This window comes from Centruroides vittatus, unplaced genomic scaffold (genome assembly GCF_030686945.1).
Source record: "Centruroides vittatus isolate TY-2023 unplaced genomic scaffold, ASM3068694v2 contig_885, whole genome shotgun sequence".
NCBI classification, from domain to species: domain Eukaryota; kingdom Metazoa; phylum Arthropoda; class Arachnida; order Scorpiones; family Buthidae; genus Centruroides; species Centruroides vittatus.
The window spans coordinates 921,360-944,444 of record NW_027122577.1 but is presented as its reverse complement, the minus strand read 5'-3'; the positions used below and the strand labels follow the sequence as shown (position 1 = coordinate 944,444).

Here is a 23,085-nt window from a genome sequence, read left to right as displayed (position 1 = left end):
TATAAGTGGCTTTACAATTGCGTTAATTTCTAAGAGAACTGAAAACTGCACCACTTATATCCAATTTTAAAGTTTTTCTTCGGATGGAAATCGAGTTATCCGAATTGCATGTGTGGCTTGCGCTTCACGTGACTGATATAAAATGAAAGTGAAGGGTGACGCCATAGAGGAAGCTCTAAGATATCTTTTTCACTGATTTGTTTTTCAGATAATTAATATGCTAATATAGTAATCGTATTGCCAGTCAAAATTCTGAATTTATATAGCCTTACATATATATATATATATATACATATATTATTTTAAGAATTTATCAAACACGAATACAAGTGATTCGATAGAGTCCTACTTGGATGAAAGGACCCCTACGACGTTTTTTATCCTAAAAATGGTAAGAAAATAGATAGTTTGCGTTGTAGATTTTAAGGATCAGCTATAAACATGATTTTTCATTATCCTGACCTTGTTTCGTCCTTGTTGGGCTCGGGCCCAAATTGATGCATCCTTCTAAAGAGGAATTGCGGCGTATTGTTAATCATTAGCGTTTAGTCCTGTACACGTACAGTTTACGTTTAAATTTTGAAGAGACACGCCCTCTTGTTCGATGAATTTTTTTCTCTTGTCCAAATTTTGGCAACTGTACAATATTTTTTTTTAATGCCGTTTCTTTTGAATAAAACCTTAAACCTGTTTAAAAAGGTCGTTAATCTTTTTAAACAGGTTTGAAGTTTTCTAAGCTTTTTGTTATTTTACAATAGCTTTTGCTTTAGATTTTGGCGTCGTTGGCAGCGTATCTACGTAAGGATAGGTGAGAAAATTGATTATTAATGCTTTCGAATATATCAGAGGCAGCAGTTTGTGACAAAACATTGCCGCGGTGATTTGAATGATATTGACTAATAGCTGAGATCATTTAGAGGCTGTTCCCAGAAAAATTATGTAGATGATAAAGTTTATTCGAGACGATAATATCACTGGCTTTATCTACATAATTATCAGGTATTTTCAGATATTATCTTAAGTGTGTATATAATTAAGAAACTATCAGAAATTCGAAAGGTGTGAATCATGGACCTCCGCAGAAAACTTTCCAGAGGGGCAGAGTTTGAAAAGAAATAATTAAATCAATATATTTTTATTTAATTTATTAAATTTTGGGGTTTTTTTTTACAGGTAGTTTATAGAATACAGTATTGAATCAATACAAAAAGAGACAGAGTCCCATGGTCGAGAATGTAAGGTTACATAGGTCAATCAGTTTTACCATTATAATTTGTGGAATGTTTTACACGATCCCAGGGCAAGTGCCCTGTTTGCTTCCTAGATTAAAGCTACTAATCGATTATAATTCTTCGATAAATGTAAAATTTATCTATTAAAATGTCTATGATCAGTTTCTATAGTATATTCTTAATTATGTAAACAAACCTAATTGTGAATAACAGATAACGACTAGTTTCTTCCTTAAATACATTGGCTATTGTACAGCACTATTAGTACTTTGAAACTTATTACGGTTAGGTCACATTGAAAGAGTTGTCAGATTGCATTTAATTTAGTAAATGTATCAAATTACTGGCGCTTGAATATCATAAACATTATTATAGTGACAATCTTCTGTTGTTACATCCAACTGTGACTATTTACTCGAACTATTTTTTAAAAAAAGTGTATACATTTCGGAATTAAGTAAAGGAAACGATTAATAAATAGTCTTTATTTTCTAATAGCGATTCGTGTTAATATAAATAAAGGAAAGCATCCGGGTCAATTCCACGGAAAATTTCTCATTAGAAGAATTAAACAAAGGATTGCACAATAGCGGCCGTTAGTAATTGTTGTTATTGCTATTTAATGCTGATATTTCGTAGTATATCAATATTTAAATCGCCGATTTTATTCTCTGCGCCAGCAAATATTAATGTAGCGTAACGAAACGAACAACGTTCGATAGATCAAAAACCAGAACCTAAAAGGCAAAGTTGGGTCTATCGATTCTGTGCATGATGGATCCAAATAGACTATATATCGACGCGAATGTGTCAGTCACGTGAGTCCAGGCAGTCTATTATTGCTGCTCACACGACACAACGGTAGTAGTAAATCCATCTCGTTTATCTAATCCGTTCACTTCATCAATATGGACTCTTCACGGATGCTGTACTATTTTCATTCTCTTCCCTTATTCGACATTATTTATTTTCGCGTGTAAATTATACAACTAGGTCTGTAGATAGATGACTTTATTTAAGGTAATTGGTTATTCGGAATTTAAAAATATATAGGCGTTACCTGTTATAGGTCATTCACCGAGATGAAAGATAATATTGTTATTTCATTAACAATTTATTTATACGATAATTTATCCGAAGTCCAGAACTCAAATTCCTTCATGTCGAATTTGGTTATAGCTTACAAATTTTTTATTTTATTTTAAAAATATGTGAAGAAATGACATTTTTTAAGTTTATTTATCCGTAAACTATAGCATAACTAAAGATGCCATTTTTCTTTAAATCATTCGGTAGTATATATTTGAAAGTAACTTTACGGTCTTTTATAGCTTTAAATGTAGAAAAAATGAAAAATTTTTTTTCTCTAAATTTCGTCTGTTTAAAAAAACCTTTTTCGAATTTCAAATTTAATAAAAGCCGGAGCATATCCGATGACTTCTTCTCATTCAGATTTATGCCTTCCTCCTGAAATACAATCTCGTATAATTAATTAATGAATGAAGCAATTGTTTTAATTTGAAAAATGACAGTAATTACTTTTTATCGGCTAAGTTTAGAAACAATAAATTGTATTTTTTTATAAGCTCTTGGAACTCGTTATACTGTAGTAAATATTTCTTTCTTTTTTAAAAAAAAAAAAAAAAACAAAAATAACTTACTCGTTATAAACATATAATATCAGGGAAAATTCAGGGAATATTATCAGGAAAATTTTTGATATAAATATGCACTCGAACACAAATGTCATCATAGAAATTTTGGATGATGGCGTCAATCTTCACGTCATTCCGAAGGAAAAACTGTATATTTTCTTTGATATTATATTAACAATTCATCCGCTTCTTATTTCCATTAAAACGTAAATATTTTAAATATTTAAAACGTTTGTAAGGAAGAGAGAAATCGATAGATCCATTAATAATAATGATTTTACAGTCGCTTTCGATGGAACAACTCGTCTTGTGAGTGACAAATATTAATAAAATTTCTTGCTGACCAGTAAATGGTTTACGTAAGTAATTATTTTAGAGAATTCGATTAATTTTATAACTAAGATTATCGAATTAAATACCCCCCCTTTTTTAAGTTAATGTTTACTAATAATTTTAATATTGGCCGTAACAAGATAATCAGGTAACTCGATCCTAAGTAGATCAATAAATTTTATCTTTATTAAAATTTTTATTTTTATATAAATATTCCCATTAAATAATCTTGTTAATGTGTGTAAATCAAAGATAACGGCATAGTTAAGAGGATGTATTGTAATATCGAAATTTTTATGGTTTCGTTAAATGGTGTGAAATTCATTTTTAAAATTGCTCGAGTGGATTCAAATAGAGAAGGTACTGTACAAGCAGGGCATTGGACATAAAGGAGCTCTCAGATTTAGTCTTTTATGTAAAAAATAAGACACGAAAGTGATTTAAATCGAATTTCTTTTGATAAGTGGAGAACAAATCGGATTCTGTTTGTTGATTTTGTTCATATATATTTACTGCATTCAAGGAGAGATGAGATTCACATTTGTGATTGTTTCGGGTCCTCTCTAAGATTCGTATTCCCAAATATTGAGAAAGAGGAAAATTTCAACGAAAAACACTGTTTGATTACACTTTTAAACGATTAATTTGAGTTCCTATTACAGAATGACATTTAAACCAAGTATGGATTTGAATTGATTCATTATTTAATGTTTATTCATTGACTGTTGTAACAAGTTTATTTTTAATTAAAATTAAATGTTCCTATTATTTTAAATTAGACAGTTTATTTATATACATTACTTTATTGGATACAGTCTATTTATTTTTATACTGCTTTCATATTACTATAGACTATATAAATCTAATAATAATCAATAAAGTAATGAAGTACTTAATAACGTTCTGAACTTATTATAGTCATATACGTTATATATAATTTTTCCTCCTATAAAAAATTCACAATAACTAAATTGAATTAAATACTACAATTCTTTAATAACATATATTTAGGTTTAAATATTTTCAATCGTTTAATGGAATATTAATATTAAAAATACATTTAAAAATAATAAAAATTAAGGTTTTTATGGTAATATATATTTCTTCTTATAGAAATTTTGCGTTTTGCAATACTTAAATATAGGCTCTACTATACTCAGGTATTGAAAAATACAGAATAGGACCCGAGAGAGATGAGAAAAGGCCCAGATTAGTCACAAGTAGGAGGCGTTATCCCTCTGCAAAAGCCATAAAAATACAAATATTAAGTGGTTTTCCTCTGTTTAAAAGGGGAAAACAATTAAAATTTAGCATATTTTTATTTAAATTACACAGTTAAGTTAATTGTTTAAGTATTTAAAAATATATAAATCATTATTTAGGATATTTCATCGATTTAAATAAAGAAAATATTGTAAATGTATGTTTGCGATAACATTATATACGAAAAACATGTATTAGAAGGATGGAACGACGTTAGAAATAAATTGAATTTGTCCGTGTTTTCTTCAAATGTAAGATTAAAAAACAGTCTGAAAAGGTTTCTAAATTGGACAGAATATAGTTATTATTTAGGAATTAAAGTTAAAATTATAAGTTATCCTTCCCTTTTTCTTTACCTTGGGAAATTTTAAAAGGAATCGAAAATCGATTTTGTCCGTCAGAAAGCCGATGACGTCAATTATCTGAAGATGACAACAAGAATCTCTTTTTCTTTCCAACAAAACAGCTTCTGAATTGAATCCCCAACATTTCTTAACTTTGACAGATAATAAAAAACACAAAATTCGCCGAATCCATCGATCGTATCCATTCGATTTTTATGGAAAATTTCATAAATATCGACCCTCCGGACCGAAACGAAAAAATGAGTTTTGAAGAGGAAGGACAAGGCAGTTTTTTTTTTCTGTTTTAAAGCAGAACGGAGTAATATTTTATCTTTTTCATACGAAAAATGCAGATGTAGGACTTCTCACTCCATGAAAATCCCAGGTAGACAAGGTCAATGACATCCAAACAAATGCGCTCATTGGTTAAATCATTCGTATTTCACTACGTATGATACGAGAATAATGAGATTCAAATAAGATAACATTGTTTATATATATATATAATTACGCGACAGCTTTAGTAGTACTGAAAGACAAAGTATTAATTTTTTTTTTTTTTTAATTTAAAATGATTTACCAGCTAAAAATGAAAAGTCTTATTTGCGAAATATCTTATTTTTTCCCCTCTTTTGCTATTAAAAATATATAGAACATTCACTAGAATTTTTAAAACATTACAAGAAAAATTATGAAATTTGTAAATATAAGACAAAAAGAACTTTAAATTCTTCACAGTTATGCCTTTCAAGTCTAATGTATTGTTATACTAATTGTAATTTTTTTTAAAATATACACCAAACCATAGATTTTTAAAGCAAGTTTGTATATTTAGACGGTGTAGCGCCAATAAAAGAAAGTCGCACGTCATCTCGTGTTACCGTAATATGAAAAGCACTTTGGAATTTCGGAGTCTTCAAAATTCGTTATTTTACGTAACAGTAACAAGAACACAATCAGCCTACCTTCTTTCGTCGGCTTTTCCTCGCCTAAATATGTAAATTATATTTAAAAAAAAAAAAAAAAACTATATCGACGCCAGAGGGTTTTTTTTCGACGCAATTTTCCCTATTTAGGCGGAGAAGAGTTTCGACTCGTGTTCTTTTGATATAAAAAGGACGAATTGTTGGTCTCCAAAATTTATATATATACTTTTTAGGGATTTTTAAAGTAAATGTCGGCCCTGATATTATATTACTATACAAGAAATATATATTATTTACACTCTAAACTTATTAATTATTAGTTTTTTTTAGAAAATTTCGTATGTTATAACGATTAAAATGGAGCATAAATAATTTTCTTTCTTTGCAGAATGTCGTTTTATTTAATGAATTTACTTTTTTAATTTAATACGCAATAAATATTCAAGATGTTTAAATATCTTCATTAATTAAGAATAACGCCATTTATAATCAGCGAATTCATAATTTCCGACATGTTGTAAGCGTAAAAATCGATGTTCCTATGTTGTTTAAACCGTTTATGTCCACTGATATTAATTTCCACTTTTATAATGGAAATCTCGATAAGATTTACACTTCAAAATCTATTTTAAATAATTATATATACAGTATTTATTTCTTTTCTTTTTTTTCAAGTAAACGGCAACTCTATTATTTGCCGATACATTTAATTAATAGACTGTATCATAATTATTCGTCATTAAAATTAATTAATCGCATTTTTAATAATCATTTTAATATTTTTTCCGAATTAATATAATTATAATTTACAATTAATTAATAATAATAATAATAATAATAAACCACGAGAAAGGAAAAATCGCCATTTCGTCCGTGTCGCATTCGATCGCGAAGCGACACCAAGCGGTGCAGAAATCGATAAACAGTCAGTTGCTAAGTTGGTTGCTATGGCAACTAGGTAACGTGCAACAAGCGAGCATTTTTAAAACTACTTTTTTAAAATTTCTAATAAAAGTTATAAATTGTAAATGTTACGAAAACATTTTAAATCATAAATATTAGGAAGATACAATGCATTTATTAAACGGCGAAATTTAAAAAAAAAAAAAAAAAAAAAAAAAAGCTACCGGTCGTCATGGTTACCGTTACTAGGTTGCCGACTGCTATTGTACAGTACTTTTGCCATCGTAAAAAATTGCCCTATTTTTTTTAATTTTTTAAAAAATATTTAATAAATGCGCACCTAATTTCTATTTACGTTCCTTTTTTGTCACGTTATGATGAATATGCATTTATCGATTTAAAAATTTCGACGGCACTATATTATTTTATCATTGAAAAATCGCTTACGCATCGAAAATTGCGTAAAAATATATATATTTTTTAAACGACACTTCGATAAAATCATTATTATTAATTCCGTATTCTCAGATATGCCAAATTGTTTACTGTACCGTACTCCGTATGCACGCTGTGTTGTGTCGATGTAACCCGTTATACACGCGTACTACACGTGCAATACGCGATACATTTTAAAAGGCCTTCTCTTCTTGCAAATTAGTAATTAATTTAGAAGCGTGAGGCCCCGAACTGTAGCTTACGTGTAAATCTGGCTCTTAGCTGAAAATCTCTTATCTTTGCCAACCGGGAGAAGTTGGCAAAGTAAAACGTTTATTACGAACGTTACTTAAATTATATTTTCCAGCATTAAATTGAATTACTTTTTGTAATTATAACGTGGTAAATTTTTGATATAATCGATTGGTTTAAATAATAAATGGCAAGATTTGGAAGTGGAATTAAATTTACATGGTGTTATTCGAGTATGAAATTTATAACGTGTAAAGGGGAGAGTCAAGCGTGTTGCATTTAGTCAATACGAGTCGAGCGTTGTTGGCTTTATTCGAATTAATAGGGAAAGACGTCCGCGTTAAATTTATACGGACCATCGATCGAAATTATAATAATTGAGAAGAACTATTTCCCGCTTTAAACGAATCTAGTATTGTGATAAGTTTATTTAATTACGAGAAAGAAACGCTTTTAAATTGAGCCAATAAACAAGCTTTTCCAGTGTTAAAAGTAAACAAACTGTTAAGAGTGAGTTACGAGAGGTTTTTCGTGCTAAAAGCTCTAGTGAAATATCTCTTTTAAATTATAGAAAAACATTATACGTTTTCTTCCAGAAATCTTACATAAACTGAGAGAAAATATATATATATATTTTCTTTTTCCTACAACTTCCACGAAATCTATTTTAAGTATTCCAACATATTTGTCGAGTAATAACATAACTAGGTTACTTGTAACAAGATTATGACGTTGATGTTGGATTAATGCGAGATTTCTTCGCGATCAAAGCCGAAAGTTAAATATTAATAAGAATCAAAAGGATTCGGATAAATCAGTGGAAGATTAATCATTTATTTATAAAACTGTCTTCTTTCGTCCATGAAGATAAAACATATCTTTTTTTTTTTTTTTCTATTCACGAAAGTTTTAATTTCTTAATTATACCTTATTATTAGTAGCCTATGGTTTGTGATTTTGTTGTTATACTGTAATCAATAACAGTTGATTATATATTGATTATGCAATTTAATCTACGAGAAAATTAATAATTACAGTATATCTGTATTTTAATATTTACTAGATGTGGAATTGATTGAAAACTAAAAAGATTATATGGTAAGAGAGGTTATGGCGGCCAGATTGTTCCTTCTAAGGTTTTTTCATTACTAACAGGAGCTTCATCGTTATTTCTTTATAATGTATATATTTCAGTATACCGCTTACATTTTTTACGTTGTTTATTTTAAGTAATTATTAAAGCAATAAAACTTTTATTACATGATTTATTTCATTGCACGAATTAAAAATCGATTACACCAAGATTGGCTCTTAAATTCTCCTTTATCTTATAGCAGTAGAGGTCGAAGTTCTGTGAGGCTCAAGAAAAATGAGGATTTGAAAGCCTCTTTTATGTTAATTTATATAATATGAAACCGGATACACGATCCTAACCAGTAGTGGATTTTAAGTGCTGAACCAAGACCGAATGTATCGATAAATATATTATTTGTATCCCGTCTGAGGCTTCTAAAAATAGGAGACCCTAGGCAAAAGCCTGTCTAAAATGACCGTTTTCTAATAAAACATATAATAATTAATATAATATAATTAATAATAAATGTATAGAGTGTACGAATAAGCTTAATAGTATAATGGATAAAGTAAAATATTATATTTATAATCTTTAATTTCCTTTTTCTTTCTCTTAATTAGGAAATTTATAATTTACTCAATATATTCAAAATATTGGTATCGTTTGAGCGATCGTATATTTAAGTAAATTCTAAATTTCCCGATTAATAAAGAGAAGGAAATTGAAAATTGTAGATATTGATATTATTTGAATATCAATATCTACAATTTTCAATTTCCTTCTCTTTATTAATTAGCCTTAGGAAGTTTCTGAATCAGAGTCACAGTATATATTAAATCGAACAACGTCCTGCTGAGAATTGAGAATGTAATGTTAAAACATCCTTCACGGCAATGTGGTAGCGGCTAAAGGTCAATTAAACTAAGAAGCTTACCGCACTTAATAAACCAACCGGTAATGGGAGTTTTTAAATGATTTATCGTAATATTTTGTATAAATTGTTAATTATCTTGTCTGAATCAGATGATTTTTTAAATATATATTTACACTTCGTACATTAAAAACGATTTGTTTCTAGTTATTTTTGTGCTTTATTTTTTCGTTTATTTCCCTTAATCCATCTTCGATCTTTTGCCCAATCCTACGCAAAAATTGTATCTAATGAAAAACCGAATGAGTCAATCTCAATAGTATACAATTTGTGTGAAATTTCAAATTGACGTGATGGAAAAGGGATGCTGAATTGTGCTCACGTGACCAGGAAAAGCGTGATAGTGACGCACACTCCCGGCAAGCGGCAATGTGATTAAATCTCTGTCGAAGCGAGTAATTTTTTTTAATTTAATAATAATCCATTGTAAATATTGAATAGTATCTAGAATAAACTCGAAGAATTGTACTAAAATGCGTTTAAAATATGATTTAAAATGGTGATTTATATCTTAATTAATATTAATGATGCGCAACCATACCATTAATATAAACTATAACGTATAGTTGTTACAAAATTTATTACATTAAGCTAATAAATATTAGCTTAATGTAATAATTTTTTATGATGTTTATGGCCCTATAGCCTAACGATAATAACCGACTGATAACATTAAGCGAAGTAATTAAATAAAACAACAAATAATGAATATTTTGTTTTTATTGACTATGACATTAAAAAGACACGTTAAAACTAAAAAATATAACTTAAAGATTAATTTATTATTATTATTAATATTGATTAAATATTATGAATGGTCTTTAACAATAGCTACATAGTAATTAATCTAAGAAATGTTAGTAATTTAAACGACTGTATTGCGAACAAATAATTAAAAAAATAATTAACGTTTAATGCTTAAAGAAAAATAGAATGCTTTCAGCCACGTATAGTTAGCGTGAAAAGATGGCCTAAAAAATGCCTATTATATAGGTAAATTATCGTTATCATTAGCTTCGGGTATTTGCCCGATGATGATGATAACGATAACAGAACTTTGATTACAATAAGTGTATTTTAACTTCTATGCTTTGGAGCCTGCTAACTTCGATAACATTATACGATTGATAACAATATCCGTGATTACAATAACTGCTGTATCTAAAAGTATCATATACCATATATACATACAAATACCATATACTACACATACCAAACATATACCGTACCGTACAGTACATTTTAACTTTATACAATATCATATACAGTATTTTTACGCTACATACGGTATAAAAATAACACTATTCGTTTCAATAATTAATAATTACACCGATATTTAATTTATACCAGATTTACTTTAAAATTTATCGGGTAAATAAATAAATTACGGAAATAATCCAATTGCAGCATTTTCAATTTCTGACTAATTAACCAATTTTAATTCGGTTATTTAAGTCACTTAAAATTCGGAAATTTGTGATGGAAAATTGAACATTTCAGTTAAACGGAACCGAAAGCCGAATTAAGGGTTTAATAGGTTGTTTTATTTGTCATTTTATTAAAGTATGTTTTACCACTACACAGTGTTTCGATAGGAAAATATTTGCAACGTATGGAATAAATTCGACGTGTAGTGAACCTTTGATAACTTTGTTGGCACTTACTATTCTTTATGTATACATAATGAGTATGTATGTAATTCTTGATATAGTGAATAGTCGTTTGAGAGTTCGCTATATCGAGGGTTTAGCGTATTTATTTAAAAAAAATTAATCAAAACTCATCATTCGGCAATCGTTTTTACATGTTCTAAATAATATATAAATAAATGACACATCGATTTCGTGACCAATTTTTTTTTTTTTATACTTTTTTTAGAATTAGATTAAATGTTACGTTTCATATTTTATGAAAATGTATTTAGATTTTACATATTATTGTTAAATCGAAATATATTTTCAAAATGTGAAGTATGCCGTTAGTGGGAATGATTTAATTCCGAAAAAATCGGTCACGAGATCAAAGAGAGTTACCATTCTTTCTCAAAGGATATTCATTTATTACCCCGTTTGAATTACCCGAATTCCGCTATTTTCAAAAGCACTTTGCCTTTTCTGACACTTCAATCCATCTTAATGTCGAGTTATATACTTTAAACGGTTTGCATTTTATTGATTAGCTTAATTATTATAATTATAAAATTTGTAGGAAAAATGTTTTTTTTTTATCAAATAACAACGATATGCAATAAAGTAATGAATAGATTTAACTAATAAAATATTAAGAACTTTGAAACAAAAAAAATCGCCTAGCTTAATGAAAATATCCAGTAGCGAATTGCGTAACTTTCCCGGAAAAAAAAGTTAAGATTGCGTGTAGCGTCATCTGTTATGAGATTTCTATTTTAAAAACTTTTTATATTATTAATTATTATAAAATGGCAAAAAGATTAATTTTGAGGGTAGAGATGAGTTTCATTTAGAAAACAAATTGTAAATACTAATAAGGGTTAATGTTACCTATGGTTCCAAAATGGCGGCTCGTCTCTGTTTCCAGCAAATAGAAGAAAGGAAACAGTGGGGACGCACGTTCTAACCTAACCTAACCTATTCTAATAAATTACCATAATTATTACCAACAAAATTATTAGAATAGGTTAGGTTAGGTTAGAACGTGCGTCCCCACTGTTTCCTTTTTTCTATTTGCTGGAAACATAGACGAGCCGCCATTTTGGAACCATAGGTAACATTAACCCTAATAAGGAACAAAATCTTAAGTGCGAGATATGACACACAAACCACTCTCTATCTCATCACTCCCTCGACCTTTAACCACCAAAATTTAATAGCATCAATGCCTCTAATACACAAATCTCCATTCAAAATTTCGGAAATTTTTGACGAAAGGAACAAGAGTTATTAAGCTTCAAATTGGGTGAACAAAATCTTGCTCCCCACACATACTAGTATAGAAAACACTCCCTAACTTTTCAAGGTTCCAAAAAACGTAAAATTCGATCGCCATGCTTTTCTTCTGTTATATAAAAGCCGGAAAAGTATGATCACTTGGCTTAAATAAAAATTTGTACACGCAGTTTCAGTTTATTTAAATACGTGGTATAAAAGCTATTAAAATTATACTTTTCAATATAATAATATAATTCCTTCTGCGTTATAATTGTATCCTGCCTTAATGACAGAATACGCCTTAAATATTTAAATAATTTAATCGAAAACGTTGTTTTCTGGAGTGCAAACATTTGAACGTTAAGCACTATTAAAATTCATAAGTTTAGGATTTATTTGCCAAATGTGTATATATTTTCCTTTATTTTAATCTATCCGGGAATTGAAAAAAAAAAATTATCTACGTTTTATTCCTTTGTAAACAAAAATTATTTTTCTTCCATATTAATGGAAACTTTGATACTGTTTGTTGCACATTCCGGAAGACATTCATTATTCGCAATGGTGAAATGTAATATTTCACCGCGAAATTCAATTAATTTTGATTTTTATTCTATTTAATCTCTTCGGACATGGCTTTAATAAACTTATTATGCAGGTTAGAACGTCCAACAAAGGATCATTTTTTTAAAAAATAATAAATCGTACAATTTAAATATGCAAATATCGCGCTCATATATTTATAAATAATTTAAATTTGTTTCGGATTTCTGCATTCTCATCTCATATTGTGTATTTACATACCGAAATTAAATAGAGATTGTAAAAGCTTTCATATTTTAATATATATAATAGTTATTAATTAAATTCAGTTTGAATCCGACATTTTTCCTACAGAAAGTGGAATAAAAATAAATTAAGGCTCAATTAACTTCGTCTATGGAAAAAATTAATATGTGTTATTTAGGCCTTATCCGGATAGGTGGATTACAGAATACGGTACATTTTTCGATCCAAATGGCTTATTTGCATGGGCAGCCACAAAAAAGGTAAATTGGGCACTCGCCCCTTCCTGGAATCGAGTAAAAAATTCCACAAATTATAATGGTAAAAGTGATTTAGATATGTAACCTTAATACAGTGTTGCGTGAAACCTTAATACAGTACTTATGAAAAACCCAAAAAATTAAATAATGAAATAAAAATTTATTGATGTAATTATTTGTCTTCAAGTTTTGTCCCCCTTGGAAAATTTGGTTAATGTTACCTGTGGTTCCAAAATGGCGGCTCGTCTCTGATTCCAGCAAATAGAAGAAAGGAAACAGTGGGGACGCACGTTCTAACCTAACCTAACCTATTCTAATAAATTATCATAATTATTACTAACAAAATTATTAGAATAGGTTCGAACGTGAGTCCCCACTGTTTCCTTTCTTCTATTTGCTGAAATCAGAGACGAGCCGCCATTTTGGAACCACAGGTAACATTAACCGAAAATTTCTGTCCGTGATTATTTGTCATTTCTCTATTGAAATCTCCATTTTCCTTCCTCGTGTTCTTTCAAAAGCAACTTTTGGATGATGATATAATTAAAAATAATTTATATTTTTATACATTTTCATTAAATATATATCTAATTCCTTAATAAATTATCTAATACCAAAACACAGATTTTGTACGAATCGATGTAAATTCGTAAAGACAAAGAATTGCATTTATTTTCTTTTTCTTTTTTTACTGTTATTACTTGTTCGAAAATGTAAACTTTGCAAACTTGTTTTTAAAAATATTAAACATTAAAATTTGAAATTCCCCCCCCCAAAAGAATAATCGAAATTTTTCTATTTCGTGTTCACGTATTACCAAAAAAATGTTTAAGTGTATTAGCTAAATAAATCATCAAAAATAAAAATAAAGTTGCCGTTAAATTTCGTTTTGAATCAAAGGAATTTATATATTAAAGAATGTGCATTTACAATAAACTAGTCTGGCAATCTAGAGCCAGATAATTGCCTTCCGCATCGAAATGATCTGCTTATATTACTCATTATCACATATCACGATTTAAAGTTAACAATGGCGGTACAAGTTGGGCTAATGGATAAAAATCTGTCACGATAAATAACTGCATTCTTCTTTATCGCTACTCGCGCGAAAATGTGTTGTATTCCTCTTCACCAATCATTCCTAATGTTTCTCGAGTTATAATTAAAGATTCTCTGGAATGAAAAATCGCATTTGTTTGCGCATTTTCGTTGTTACTTCGATAAAGGAATGCGAGAATTTATCATCTTCTTCTTCTTTTATCGATCCGTCCTGTTGAATAACTTTCAAACTTTTATAATCAATATCGATAAATTGACTCGCGCTTTCTTTTATTGCAAACGAATTAATGATTTTTCTAACTCTTTTACTCCAAATATAATTTGTTTAAACTTTTTCCTCCTAGATCTAACATGTAAGAATAAGAAAAAAATGGTTAATGTTACCTTAGGTAGCCAAGATGGCGGCTCGTCTCTGATTCCAGCAAGGAAACAGTGGGGACCCACGTTCTAACCTAACCTAACCTAACCTATTCTAATAATTCGGTTGCTAATAATTATGGTAATTTATTAGAATAGGTTAGGTTAGAACGTGCGTCCCACTGTTTCCTCGCTAGAATCAGAGACCAGCCGCCATCTTGGCATCTAAGGTAACATTAACCGAAAAGATTGCTTCTATTTTTTCCTTTTAACTTTTCATCCAATGGTTTGATCGATTACTTAAGAACGCTTTGACATTTAAACTCGAAAGTCAAACTTTTAAGTAAAAAAAAGAAACTGAAAGAAATTTAGTAAAAAAAATAATTAAAACCACTTCGAATCATTTTTGTAAATGTTAAAAATATAGTTTTACTATTTTAAAACAGTTTTAATGATATGGAAATTTAATTTCTTTAATAGCTGTTTAATCTCATAGCACACACACACACACACATATAAACTCGAATTAAAATAATTCAGCAATTATTATATTTTTAGAAAATATGTTAACATCTTGCGAACATTAATAATAATAATAATAATCTAGTCTATGGAAACGAATTAACGTGCAACATTCTAAATGTTTAACGGATTTATTAAACAATTTTCTCAAATTTTTATCACGTTTACAGAGGAACTGTATACTGTGCATAACGATGAATTATTGCAGCTGTTTACACGCAAACTTCTCTATAATTTTCGTTGTGTCGAAATAGACTTTCTGCGAATAGATCATTTTAGAGTTTTGTATTAAGTGCCATTCACTAAATCGTTATATTTCTCTTCAGTTTAGACTATTGTAGGTCTACCGCAAAAAAAGGAAAAATCGATACAAGTTGCCTGGCGATTGAATGACACGAAAGTTCAAAATATTTTTAAATTCCCATATAATCTGCATTCTAATCGAATTTTATATTAATGCAATCGATTTGTTTTCTCGTATTAAAAATAGATATTTTATGGCTAATTAAAAATCAATATTGCATAGTATTATTTTTAGATTTATTGTAAATTCATGATTTTCTATTTTTGTTGAGTCATAATTTCTGGTAAACATAGCCTATATCATTTACATACGTATGGATCTGTATGCAGTTATTATATACTGTATGTGTGTGTGTGTATATATTTTATCTTTAAGTGAATATATAAGTATAGTCTAGATTTTTATGAGGATTTTTCATCTAGAATTAGTTCTATTTCTAAATGGAGTTAGTGCAGTATGTGTATAGTAATATCACTATGGAGTTACATATATATATATATATATATATATATATAACTCCATTTAGAAATAGAATCGAAGGTATGTAATTCTAGATGGAAAATCCTCATAAAATTCTATTCTTACATTATATAGATAAAACATATAAGCTTTACATATAGTACATTTTAAAAAATATATAATACGTGTACTTATGTGTTTATATAACACATAAGTGTGTAATTTAATTCTTTATAAGTTACTTTTAACGAAAAAAGTAATTTAAAAACGACTTAAAATTAATGAAAATCGAAAGAGAATCTATATTAGTCGCGTAATTCGTCATAATTATAGGTGTAGAATAATTTTTAAATTTATTGCTGGCGTTAGTTTTGTATAGCCTAGTTTCTCTAGAGCCAACTATAAATGATCTATAGCAAAAATAGCACCGAATATAATCAGATTTCGAGTTAATTTGCTAGATTACGTAAGGAACGAGGAGAGAGCACGTTTCTTCCATAAATTACAATATCTGTTGCTATTGAAATTATTCGAGTTAGATGTTAAAACAGTGTTAACGTATACAAACGTTAAACGTTGCATGCAAGGTACATCGTTTTGCAATTAAAGCTATATTAAACTAGAACTAATCAGTGCAGAAAAAATGCTAATTGCGCGCTAATGCTAAATTACTCCACTTAATACACGTAATCAAATTTAGTTGCCATTATTATTACTTTTAAAAAATAAATAAATAAATAAATAAAAGCTAAATCGAGATAGGAGATTTTTGAAATCAAATGAAAACATTTTATACGGATCCATATTTAGAAATTTATAATTAAGAAACTTTTAATGTCTCGATATTTAATTTCTCCTTGGGAGACAAACCAGATCGCGTTTTCGATTCTTCAAGCACGCTACGGTTCGTGATTAAATACGACTTTAAACATCGAAATATAATTAATTTCCTACACTCTATAGTAACGAAATTCGAAATTCGCTATTCTTTTTCTTAATTTGGGAACGATTTCTTCAAGAAGGAAGAGGTTGAAGCTATTTCCTTTTATTTATTTTTTTTTTTAAATTCTTTCTTAAATGTAGCCTATAAAAATAAAAGTTGAAGGGTGCGTATATTTTAAACAGTCTAACGATGCTTAAACAGCCCCACAACACCGTGTTGCTTAATAAGAATATTTAAAATCAAATTAAGTTTGGTAACGGGACAACTAAGCCACCCCGTTCTAATTAAGAGGAGTTTACGACACGCTGTCGAATAATGTTTGCCCATGAAAAAAATAAAGTGATTTTTTTAAATAAATGGATTAAGAAATAGAACGATGCATCATTTTTCCTGGTGTTAGAATATATTTTGTGCTGTAAAGAGTTTTAATGTTTTTTTTTTTTTTTTCTTTAATCAGATTTCCAAAGGGGGTGGTAAGTTTTCACATCTGGTTATTTCTCTTCGAGTGAAGTTTGCATCTGCACACGGTAATACTTATAAATAGAAATGTGGAAGGAAAAAAAATGTAAACGTAATGCAAATACTTTAGCACCGACTCAATAGTTAAAATTATTTAAAAAAAAAAAATTTATCTAACGAATCTTAAAAGATGCGTGTTATTCGGATAAGCTCTACTTTAAAATATTGTAGTAGCGGTTAGGCATAGTTCGTTGTTTGAAATTGTTCGAGATTTTTATGTATTTATGTGTTTAAAAGAAATAATAAACGTTACTACCGTATAAATAAATACGGTACAATAAAACATACGCTTTTCTACATACAAATATAATTAATAAGAAATTCGATATAACGCGAAAGCTTTAAGCTTTATTTACGTAGAATAAAATTTTTGTATCTTTTAATATTTAAAAACAGGAAGAATGCCAAACGTATTATATTTATTTTCACGTTGCGTAATAAATTAAATATCGGAAGAAAAAAAATATTCGCCTAGAGTTAAGCCAAGGTCACACCAATGTTATCGTTATATTTATTTATTTATTTTTATGATTTAATCTTTTCCATTTAGAAAGTTATTTCGTTCGTACGAATTTATATTTATATGGAAAAATATATTTTATATATAATTTTCAATTAGCGCCGAAAGTTAACTCGTATTGGTCTTCACGCGATATTAGTGATTTTCTTCGATAAACTATTCATCTAGTCACGTAAGAAATTGTATCGGGCATAGAACAATCACCCGATAAAGGGTACACACTAGTTTAGTGGATTTCCTAACGGTTGTTTCTTATTTTATTACAAGTATTAGGAGCTGTCAGGGAGAGAGAGGAGATCCTTAATGGAGCTCTTTTGCAAAGGTGGATTATCTATCTACCTCTACGAGAAGGGCATCACACACACACACACATTTATTACAAATTTATTATAATTTAATATTTAATGCGGTAACTATACCGAATATTAAACAATGCTTATAGCCGAGTGTTTCGAAATTTAATTTAGTGTAATTGAAAACGGCCGTGTTTTTTTCTCCCCCTCTTCCAAAATCACGAATATAAATTCTCATTTTATAAAGCTAAATATTGTTTTGTATTCGGGATTAATGATTCAGAAATGAAATTAAGCGGGTTTTTTTTTTTTTTTCTTCTTCTTCTTCTTCTTCTTCTGGTGGATGATTTTAATTAAGATGGCATTTTCTTTATGGAAATTCTCGAAGAGATTTTTGTATTCGGTTGTCAAAATGAAGATTAGCAATCCAGTTTATAGCATTTGCCTAACAAAAATTGATTACTTTCTTCAAAACGACGCCAAAATTTATCACTTTCTACCAAATTAAAAGAAGAAAGAAAAGGAAAAAATGGAAATAGAGTGATAGTGTTTTCCCGAAAGCGGGTTTTTCTAATGATTAGTCAGTCTTCTTGTAAATCTTTTGGCTGTTTGACAAGTCGATCTTGTTTTCTCCTTCTACTAACGCAATACTTTATCTATGTCTACAAAGCTATCTTTTATATAAAAATAAATTTGAAGAAAGTATTATCTTTTCTTTTTTCTTCTAAGGATTATGGTCCAGTTTATTGAATATTTCGGCTAAATGGCGGCGAAGGTTGTATCGAAAATAAAAAAGAGGCGGTAGCGTATGTTTGAACGAATAGATACTATTTATTTGAGAATAAAACGGTAAGCGTATTTCCCATTTGCAATCTAAAACTTGTCTTCCCCGGGCATTATTTTATTTCAATATGCCCACCGTGCATTTCTGCAGAGTTTACTATTTTCAATTCTACTCTTTCTTTTCCTGATAAAATTCCCGAGGGAAATTCTTTCAGAAGGTTGTGAGAATACGCAAATCATTCTATATTTTTTCCTCTCTCGTTTTTTTTTACGCTATAAGACTGGTAAGAGATAAGAAACCAAAAATAAAATAGTCCTTGAATTTCTACCGCCAAGCAGAATAACTATTTAAGGCTAAATTGATTGATTGAACCATTCTGTTGTAACTATCGCGGAGTGTATTATATATATACATACACATTTCTAGCTGGAATTTTTTGAACTTTTACTCCTTTCCTTATAAAATTATTTGAGTCAGTGGCGCCTTATAGCTTCGTGGGGCTCGGACTAATTTGAATTAGGGGGCCTCACGTACAGTGTTTTTCTTATAAAAGATTGGTTAGGGCCCTCATTAACAGACAATTGCCCTTTTTACCCGTAGAATAACGCGCTTCTGTGCATTATATTATTTGAAAGCATAATCGATTATTCGTTTTTTTAATTGCATCTATTCAAAGTAATTATTCTTTCCCTCGGTATAGTAATTTAAATGTAGAATAATTATGTAAAATCATACTTATATTACGTTAATTATTTTACTTTCTATGTAAAATTATATATAGGTTCTACTTATAGCTTGTTTTGTGGTTTTATATAATGAAATTGGTTACGAAATTTGATATCCTTTCGCAATAAAAGTGAAGCAAGCAGCAATTTATTATATCTCGAATTTAAAATGGCAAATCATAATTTAACCCCGAAATTCAGAATTATTCGTAATTTTTGCTTTTCTCTTAGTCATGTATCTAAACAGTCATCGTTTCTCTTGTCGTAAGTGTCCCGCGATTGGGCGGAGGTCGAGCTATATATTTAAAGCCCATCAAAGACTCCTGATGGAGGTTGAAGATATAAAGAAATCTATTGATGCAAGAATTAACAATCCGCTATCGGTCACATCGGCTAACGAGTGGTTTCTTCTTCTTCTTCTTCTTTTTTTTTAATTATCTTTATATCCGCCATTATTTAATTTATTCTACTTTAGATTATTATCCATATAATAGCTGAGGAATTTTAATTATAGTTAACTGGGGAATGCAGATGTGGAACCGGTCTCACTTAATTTGGAAAAATAATACCGAATGGCTCCTCCCAATTCGGTATATTTAAATTTATAATTATTAATAATCTACCAGAAGAAGAATTCTAATCTAATCGCGATTGTCATTTGCATTTTTTTTTTTTTTGCACCTAAATATCCGCCGGATAAGACGGTGTAGTAAAAAAAAAAAAAGGTTAATGTTACCTATGGTTCCAAGATGGCGGCTCGTCTGATTCCAGCAAGGAAACAGTGGGGACGCACATTCTAACCTAACCTAACCTATTCTAATAATTCGGTTGCTAATAATTATGGTAATTTATTAGAATAGGTTAGGTTAGGTTAGAACGTGCGTCCCCACTGTTTCCTTTCTATTTGCTGAAATCAGAGACGAGCCGCCATCTTGGAACCATAGGTAACATTAACCAAAAAAAACTAATAATATGGAGGAAATTGTAAACGTTTTCGCATTATTCAATAACTTAATACCTTTAGAAATCGGCATTTTAAGCCATTAGGTTTAAAATTTAAAAATTTAGAATAAAATGTTTATACCGCTTCGTACAGAATTGCATTTTTCGCCTATGAACTTTTTTAATCGTATTAAAGCTTCTGGCGTAGGCACATATGGTGATATATATATAGTCGACAAAGCTGAATATATTTTTTTATCGGAGAAAAACACCAACGAGGCTGGCCTTTTTTCCGTGACGTCTTTTTCCATATTCAATTTAAAGAATATGTTTAAAGCCGAAAATGAAAAATTCATGGGAACGATAACTCATACGTAATCTTAAAATATAGCAGATAAAATGCACAATTTTTGGGATACCATTAGCAGATTGAGTTTATTCCAAAACAAATTGGCGAAGGAAATGGAGGATAATAAAAAAACGTATTTCCCTTTTAATCGAAAGGAATACAAAGTAGCTTTACTGTTTATCGCGCATTTCTTTCGGGTGATAAACCTGTGAGTATCGATAGTATTATAAAGCCAAAATATGCTTCTATCTTTTATAAATCTTAGGCTGCAGATTAAAGTTTTACGTTAATGTTACCTATGGTTCCAAAATGGCTTCTCGTCTCTGATTCCAGCAAATAGAAGAAGGGAAACAGTAGGGACGCACGTTCTAACCTAACCTATTCTAATAAATTACCATAATTATTACCAATAAAATTATTAGAATAGGTTAGGTTAGAACGTGCGTCCCCACTGTTTCCTTGCTGGAATCAGACGAGCCGCCATCTTGGAACCATAGGTAACATTAACCAAATTTTATCGGTAAAAGATTCTACTTTTGATTATATGTTTTCTTTTAAGAAGAGCAATAGTAATGCAATGCATATTTTAAGATAAAAAGAAAAAAAAAAACTTATGTTTTTATAGATGTAATCTACTTCCTCAAACTTTCTAGCTGCTGAAAAAATAAAAAAAATGCCCGAAATAAACTGCGCTCGGGTGTAATGAATCGAAAAAAATTGAATGTAGAATAATATTTTACTCGGTTATTCTTAGTAACAAATACGTGTAATTTCCGATGTTAGGCTACTCGTACTATTTGGACGTTTTCCCCTAAAAACAACGGCAAATTACCATTCCCAAGTGATTAACGGGAGTGAAAGAAAAATGTCTGATGGATAAAAGGAGGAAATTCGTATATACCAGACGAAAGAAAAAGGAGAATTCGGAGCAGAAATACTCATAAATATATATGTTTATGAGCGGTTTGGTATTTATGACTAGATATATTACAGAACTTTGCCTATTCTATCTCTTTTCTGGAATCAATTTGGCAAAAGGGTCGACTAGGATCATAAGCAAAAACGATAGGGTAATCAAAAGAAAAATCCTTAAATGGAAGTTTCGACTGTACGCACGTACCCCACGCTCTTTGTTTAACTGATAACTCGGGAAAGTTTACACTTAAGAGATTTTTTCCGTGGCACTTTCCGGGAGAACTTAGATAAAAGACAGGAAAAGTAAAGGAACGAAGGTTGTTTCTCCCCCTCCCCCCGAGTTTAAAATGTAAAATTTAAAATCGAACTGGTTTTGGAATAAAAGAAAACAATTATTATTATGATTATTTTATTATTACACAAATGAATTCGTGTTTTTATAATCTGGAGGAAGTCCAAAACAAAGTATTAGTTGACGCAATTGTCTCGGTTTAAGAAAATAAAAGCGGACAAGACAATAAAATTTTCCTCCTCCTTAAAAATAATAAACGACAATATTCACCCGTCCAAGTCGATGCCATCTTTTGAATTACAACAGATTATTTATGAATGCAAAACAGTAATAAATTTTACTTAATTTGCCGAAACGACTCCATCTTTAATTGACAAGAATTAATTAATTTCTTTCTTTTTTTTTAAAATTCAATCCGTTTAATTGAGGTAGAAGAGAATTGTTAGGATCTAAACAGTTATCTAGTTCAATTGAAAGTACTGTAAATAAATCTCCCAACGCGGTAGCTTCCATTTACCGTAGTTCGATAAGCAACAACTCTTTCTTAATACCGGAAAAGGCCGCCATTCGATTAATTACTTTTTTTTTGGAGGAAGAGAAGGAAATGGTATCTCGAATTATGCTTCTTTCGTTCCGTTAAACCACTGGTTTCAATAATTAGTATTTGGCATTTTTTTATTTATTTATTTTTTCCCTAATTCCGGAGTTATCTTTTCTCGTACAACCTCGGGGCGGAGTAAGGAATGAAACCTTCCGTCGAATCACGTGATCGGAATAGGCGCCAGAGCAGCTCGTCTGCCG

The 23,085-nt window shown here is 29.5% G+C and overlaps 2 protein-coding genes across 2 annotated transcripts in view; one reads left to right on the top strand and one right to left on the bottom strand.

The window, feature by feature from the left end:
* LOC136983773 (histone H3.3A) overlaps positions 1–23,085 on the bottom strand; it is a 235,384-nt gene that overhangs the window by 178,296 nt on the left and 34,003 nt on the right. The window lies entirely within an intron of this gene.
* LOC136983751 (F-box/LRR-repeat protein 16-like) overlaps positions 1–23,085 on the top strand; it is a 29,182-nt gene that overhangs the window by 1,952 nt on the left and 4,145 nt on the right. The gene's annotated exons all lie outside the window — the stretch shown is intronic.